The sequence below is a fragment of the Pristiophorus japonicus genome, chromosome 4 (assembly GCF_044704955.1).
Source record: "Pristiophorus japonicus isolate sPriJap1 chromosome 4, sPriJap1.hap1, whole genome shotgun sequence".
NCBI classification, from domain to species: domain Eukaryota; kingdom Metazoa; phylum Chordata; class Chondrichthyes; family Pristiophoridae; genus Pristiophorus; species Pristiophorus japonicus.
In genome coordinates, this window is record NC_091980.1 from 12,949,354 (window position 1) to 12,955,919 (window position 6,566).

General features: G+C 40.7%; 1 pseudogene; it reads left to right on the forward strand.

Moving 5' to 3' along the window:
* The first annotated feature begins 1,287 nt into the window (after positions 1–1,287).
* On the forward strand, positions 1,288–3,763 carry LOC139261976 (protocadherin-10-like; annotated as a pseudogene).
* Positions 3,764–6,566: the final 2,803 nt, after the last annotated feature.

Here is a 6,566-nt window from a genome sequence, read left to right on the forward strand (position 1 = left end):
TTTGGAGCTTACTTGTTAAGGTGAAAAATAAATAAATTAAGCAAGCCTGTAGACCATCTGCCAAAGCAACTCGAAAATGTCAGGTTTGAAGGAGCCACAGAGGTTCCGGGTTTAAGCAGGCACTGCACATGCACCTAAACCCGGAACTTGCGATTTGTCAAGAATCCTCTTGTCAAGAATCCTTTTGACAGATCGTACAAATCTAAAGGAATTAGGCATTAGCTAGTGTAGATTTGGGCAATATGCCTAACTCTTGCACGGTGATGCCCGTATATTTTTTATGCCTGAAAAAGGCATGCCAACTTTTATCAGCGTAAGAATTTTAAAGGACTTAAATTATTTCTTTCAATAATTAAAACATTAAAAGCCTGTGAAATTGTGTAAGTTTATTTTTAAACCCTTTAAAATATGTAAATTTATTTTTCAAAAGTAAAATGTTTGTTTTAACTAATAAATTAAATTCAATTTTGACTAATTTTAAATAAGTAATGTTATAAAAATTATTTTAATTGCTTGTGAATATTTGGGGGGTTTCCCATTCATACTTATGGCGATTCCCTATATACTGAATGCGCCACAAGTATGAATTTGATTATGCCAACTTTGAATTGTTGGGCCAGCTCACATGATCCCAGAGATGCTTGCGAAATGTCTGCGCCCCTGAGTTATACGGGCCTGACTGCAAGTTGGCGAACTACCCGGACCACCAGGTAAGTTTGTAGATATTTCCTCAGTCAAAAATCAAATATTTGACAATAGGAATCGTGTTGAGAAAGGTGAAATACAATCCTAATTCAGTTACCCATCAATGCGGATATCACATAAACCATATAAAAACTCGGCACAGCAACGGTAACTAAAGTTGCATAACGTGAAATGCAAATAGCAATTCTTCCGATATTCAGTAGACGCAGTATTGCTTTAAGAGAGTTTGCTGTTATAATTGGCCGAGTCTCTTTGTCTCGCTGCTGACCAATGAGGTGAGGTTATGTGGCTGAGGATCCAGCAGCATTCCCCCTACGCACACACTGTGCAGTTTCGCAGAAACAAGAAGCATTCATCGTCCACTCGGTCGATTCGCATCTGAGAAATGGCCAGAGAAAATCTAAGCGAATTTGAACAAATAATCTTGGCATCGGTGACAAGGACATCTGGACCGTATACGAAATATAAAGCTTTCCATCTTGATAAACAAAGTAATGAACAATTACGTTCTGATCATAACATCAGGCAGCCTAACATTCATCTGAGCAGCTGGCAGTTATATTTGCAGTACCTGGATTCACAATGGCCTTCTTCCACAACAGCCGAGTCTTGCAATGGCCCTTTATTTCTCTCATACTCATATATCTTACCGATCCGGTATGGGAACATTCGCTACTCAATTCCTGAAGAATTAGAGGTCGTTACCTTTGTTGGAAATATTGTTATGGACATTGGGTTAGATGTTAAAAAGTTATCCGAGCGCAGGTTTCGATTTGTGTCTGAAAACAATAAAGACTATCTAGCCATGAATTAAAAACTGGAATTTTGTTCATAAAAGAAAAAATAGACAGGGAAGAGCTTTGTGAACAAGGCCTCATATGCGAATTAATGTTAGAGGCTGTGATCGAGAATCGACCTAAGATATATCGCATTGAAGTTGTCATTCTCGCCTGTGTTCCAGAGAAGCGAGGTTAACCGAGAAATATTAGAATTGACACCGGTCGGAACGACGTTCCCGCTCCAGGGCGCTCGGGACGCGACGCTGAATCCAACAGTGTTCGCTCCTACCAACTGAGCCCAAACAATCATTTCACTTTGATATCACAAACAGGCAGCGAACAAACTGACATTCGAGAACTAGTGCTGGAACGACCCCTAGACGGAGAGCAACAACAGATTCATCGATTAAAACTGACGGCGTATGATGGCGGAAACCCGGAGAAATTCGGAATTGCACAGATTATAATCATTGTTCTTGATGTGAACAACAATGCTCCGGTTTGTGAACAAAACGTTTTTCCAATCAGAATTGCTGAAAATGTGCCCAAAGGTAATTTGATTGTGAAAGTAACTGCGGTGGATATGGACGAAGGCCAAAACGGCGAGGTAATCTATACTTTTAGCGATCACACTCCTGAAAGAGTGCGTGAGATATTTAGCTTAGATGCAGCAAACGAATAAATCAGAGTAACCGGTACTGTGGACTTTGAAGAAGCAGAACATTATCAGATTTCGGTACAAGCTAAGGACCGAGGTCCATATGCAGTGGCAGTACACTGTCAGCTTTTGCTAATGGTTACTGATGTTAATGATAATTATCCACAAATAATAACAACTTCTACTTTGAAGATGATCCCAGAAGACGCTTCACCGGACACTGCAGTGGCTGTTTTAAGAGTTAAAGACCGAGATTTCGGAAATATAGCTGATGTTTCTTGCAGAATCCCCAGTGATATCCCTTTTAAGCTTAACAGCTCTTCTAATAACTACTACACATTAGTCACTGTTGGTGAAATAGATCGAGAAACGGTGCCAGAATACAACATTACCGTTAGTTGTACGGATACAGGCTCCCCTCTGCTCTCGACCAAGAAAATATTCCGAGCTAAAGTCTCAGATATAAATTACAACGTGCCACGCTTTACGCATCCTTCCTTCACAATATATGTGACAGAAAATAATGTTCTTGGCGTTTCAAATGGTTCTCTATTAGCCTTTGATCCAGATTCCAATCAAGATGCAGAACTGACATATTCTCTTTTGGATCGACTGATACACGAATTACCTGCACCAACGTTCGTCTCAATAAACGCGAAAACTGGTATGATGTTTGCTCACCGCTCTTTTGATTATGAACAACGTGAAACGTTTCAAGTCCATGTGGAAGTAAAGGATGCTGGATCCCCTCCGCTCAGCTGTAATGTAACTGTGAATGTGATCATTGTCGATCAGAATGATAATGCCCCTGAGATTGTGTCACTTTTGTCAAATAAAGGGTCTGCAGCTGAAGACACGATACCAAAGTCTGCTGACTCGGGTTGCTTGCTTACAAAAGTGAGAGCCACTGATGCCGATTCTGGACAGAACGCTCAACTTTCCTACAAAATTCGACAGCCCACTGATGCAAGCTTGTTTACTGTGGCTGCTGAAACTGGGGAAATCTGGATAATTCGCCGCTTTAGGCATAAAGATTCTGTTAGGCAAAAAATCGTAACCTTGGTGAGGGACAATGGAACACCATCCCTTTCATCTACAGTCATTATCAATGTATCAGTGCAGGATGATACTGCAGAAAATGCATCTACTATCGGCATGTTGGGGGTGCTCTGATCCGTGGAAATGTGATTTAAAATTTTATTTAGCGATCGCTTTTGGCTCCACATCATTCCTATTACTTGTGGCGATTGTAATCCTCGCTATTAAGGTGCACAGAGGGAGAAATAGATTTAATAATTATTGTTGCTGTTGGAACACCTCATCCTTTCCAAGGAGGGATTCGCTCCGTGGAATTCAAAAGGCTAGTGTGAATGTTCATGTACCACCCAATTATGCAGAGGTGTATGATAGCGGACCCCTCCCACAAACATGTCACTATAACGTGTGTCAAGATGAATCAATGAACGATTTAATGTTTCTAAAGTTACATGGTGGGACCTCGCCCATGATTAATATCAAGACTGGCTCATGTGTCGCTGAAGAGCAAGGAACGGTATCAAGATCTACAAGCAGGGAAACCACCAAGTTTCACGAGGTGAGTGTAGCATTGTTACAATTTTAAGCTTCACTTATCAGTTTAAAATGTACGGTAGTGCAGCAGTTATGCTGCTCAACAAGGAATCGAGAGATCTGAATTAATAACTGGTCATGGAATTGCGGACTGAAAGTTCCTTGCACTTAAAATATATTTCGAAATAAAAATAAATCTATGTTCAATAAGTGTAACAATTAAGCTGTCGTATGATTTGTATACCCAATTGACTATTAATGTCACGAATATCATTCAGGCAAGGAAAATTTATTTCCTTACCCATTTTGATCTATATGTACCTCCAGTCCTATAGCAGCGTGCTTTGAGACTTGACAGTGAATGCAACTAGTATAGGAACAGAATAGACCATTCAGCCCCTCCATTCTGTTCTGCAACTGTATTATAGAATCTGAGAAATTTACAGCACAAAAGGAGTCAACTTGGCCCATCCTGTCTGCGCCGGTCGAAAAAGAGGCATCCAGCCTCACACCACTTTCGAGCTCCTAGTCCGAGGTCTTGCAGGTTATGATGTATCCAGTGAATATCCAAGTATTTTTTAAATGAGACGAAGATTTCTGCCTCCACCACCCTTTTAGGCAGAACCCCACCGTCATCTGGTGAAACAAAATCTCCTCAACTCCACTCTAAACCTTCTACCAATTGCTTTAAATCTATGCCCCCTTGTTATTGACATATCTACTAAGGAAAATAGGTGCTTCCTATAAACATTATCTCGGCCCCTCACACTTTTATACATCTCAATAAAGTCTTCCCTCAGCCTGCTCTGTTCCAAGGAAATCTACCACAGCCTTTCTAATCTTTCCTCATAGCTAAAATTCTCCAATCCTGGCATGATCCTCGAAAAGTGCCTCTGTACTATCCCTAGTGTAATACTTATCTCCAGTAATGTGGTGACCAGAACTGTACGCAGTATTCTAGCTATGACCTAACTGGTGTTTAGACAGAACTAACATAATCTATCTGCTCTTATATGCTATGTATCTGCTGTTTCCTCTGTTAGAGGAAAATATCCTCTACGACTTCTTTACCAACTTATTTAGCCGTCCTGCTACCTTCAGGGATCTGAGGGCCTGCATGCCAAGGTCATTCTGTTTCTCTACACTTCTCATTAACCTTCAATTGATTGTGTTGTTCCATGCATTGTTAGACCTCCCCAAATGTTTTACCTCACAATTCTACGGATTGAATTCCATTTGGCATATTTCTGCCCACCTGCCCACCTGGCCAGTCCATTGCTATTTTCCTCAGTATCAACAACATGGGCATTTTTTGTATCAAATGAAAACGTCCAAATTATGAACCCTACATTGAAGTCTAAAGCATGAACATATATACCACAAAAAACAGGTGACCTCGTACTGTGCCCCGGATAAGCCCAGTGGAAACAGACTTCAACTCACAAAAACACTCGTCGAAAATTACACTTTGCACGGGGTAGCTCTATTAATAAAGGATGATATCAGGGCAGTTGTGAGAGACGATATTGGGTCTAATGAACAAAATGTTGAATCATTGTGGGTGGAGATTAGAGATGGTAAGGGGGAAAAGTCACTATCGGCGTAGTTTATAGGCCCCCAAATAATAACTTCACAGTGGGGCGGACAATAATCAAGGGAATAATGGAGGCATGTGATAAAGGAACGGTAGTAACCATGGGGATTTTAACATACATATCGATTGGTCAAATCAAATCGGACGGGGTATCCTTGAGGAGGAAATCATAGAATGGATACAGGATTGTTTCATAGAACAGTATGTTACAGAACCGACAAGGGAGCAAGCTTTCTTAGATCTGGTCCTGTGTAATGAGACAGGAATAATAAACGATCTCCTCGTGAAAGATCCTCTCGGAATGAGTAATCACAGTATGGTTGAATTTGTAATACAGATTGAGGGTGAGGAAGTAGTGTCTCAAACGAGCATACTATGCTTCAACAAAGGGGACTGCAGTGGGATGAGGGCAAAGTTGGCAAAAGTAGACTGGGAACACAGATTAACCGGTGGCACAATTGAGGAACAGGGGAGGACTTTTAAGGAGCTCTTTCATAGTACTCAACAAAAATATATTCCAGTGAAAAAGAAGGGCGGTAAGAGAAGGGAAAACCAGCCATGGATAACCAAGGAAATAAGGGAGAGTATGAAATTAAAAACCAATGTGTATAAGGTGGCCAAGGTTAGTGGGAAACTAGAACATTGGCAACATTTTAAACGACAGCAAAGAATGACTAAGAAAGCAATAAAGAAAGCAAAGCTAGATTACGAAAGTAAACTTGCGCAAAACATAAAAACAGATAACAAAAAATGTTTACCGATATATAAAACGGAAATGAGTGACTAAAGTAAATGTTGGTCGCTTGGAAGATGAGAAGGGGGATTTAATAATGGGAAATGTGGAAATGGCTGAGACCTTAAACAATTATTTTGCTTCGGTCTTCACAGTGGAAGACACAAAAACCATGCCAAAAATTGCTGGTCACGGGAACGTGGGAAGGGAGGACGTTGAGACAATCACTATCACTAAGGGGGTAGTGCTGGACAGGCTAATGGATCTCAAGGTAGACAAATCCCCTGGTCCTGATGAAATGCATCCCAGGGTATTAAAAGAGAGGGTGGAAGTTATAGCAGACGCATTCATTAAATTCTACCAAAATTCTTTGGATTCTGCTGGGGTACCAGCAGATTAGAAAGCAGTTAATGTAACGTCTCTGTTTAAAAAGGGGTGCAGACAAAACGCAGGTAACTGTAGGCCGGTTAGTTTAACATCTGTAGTGGGGAAAATGAATAGCGAGACATCTATATAGGACTAGTGCAA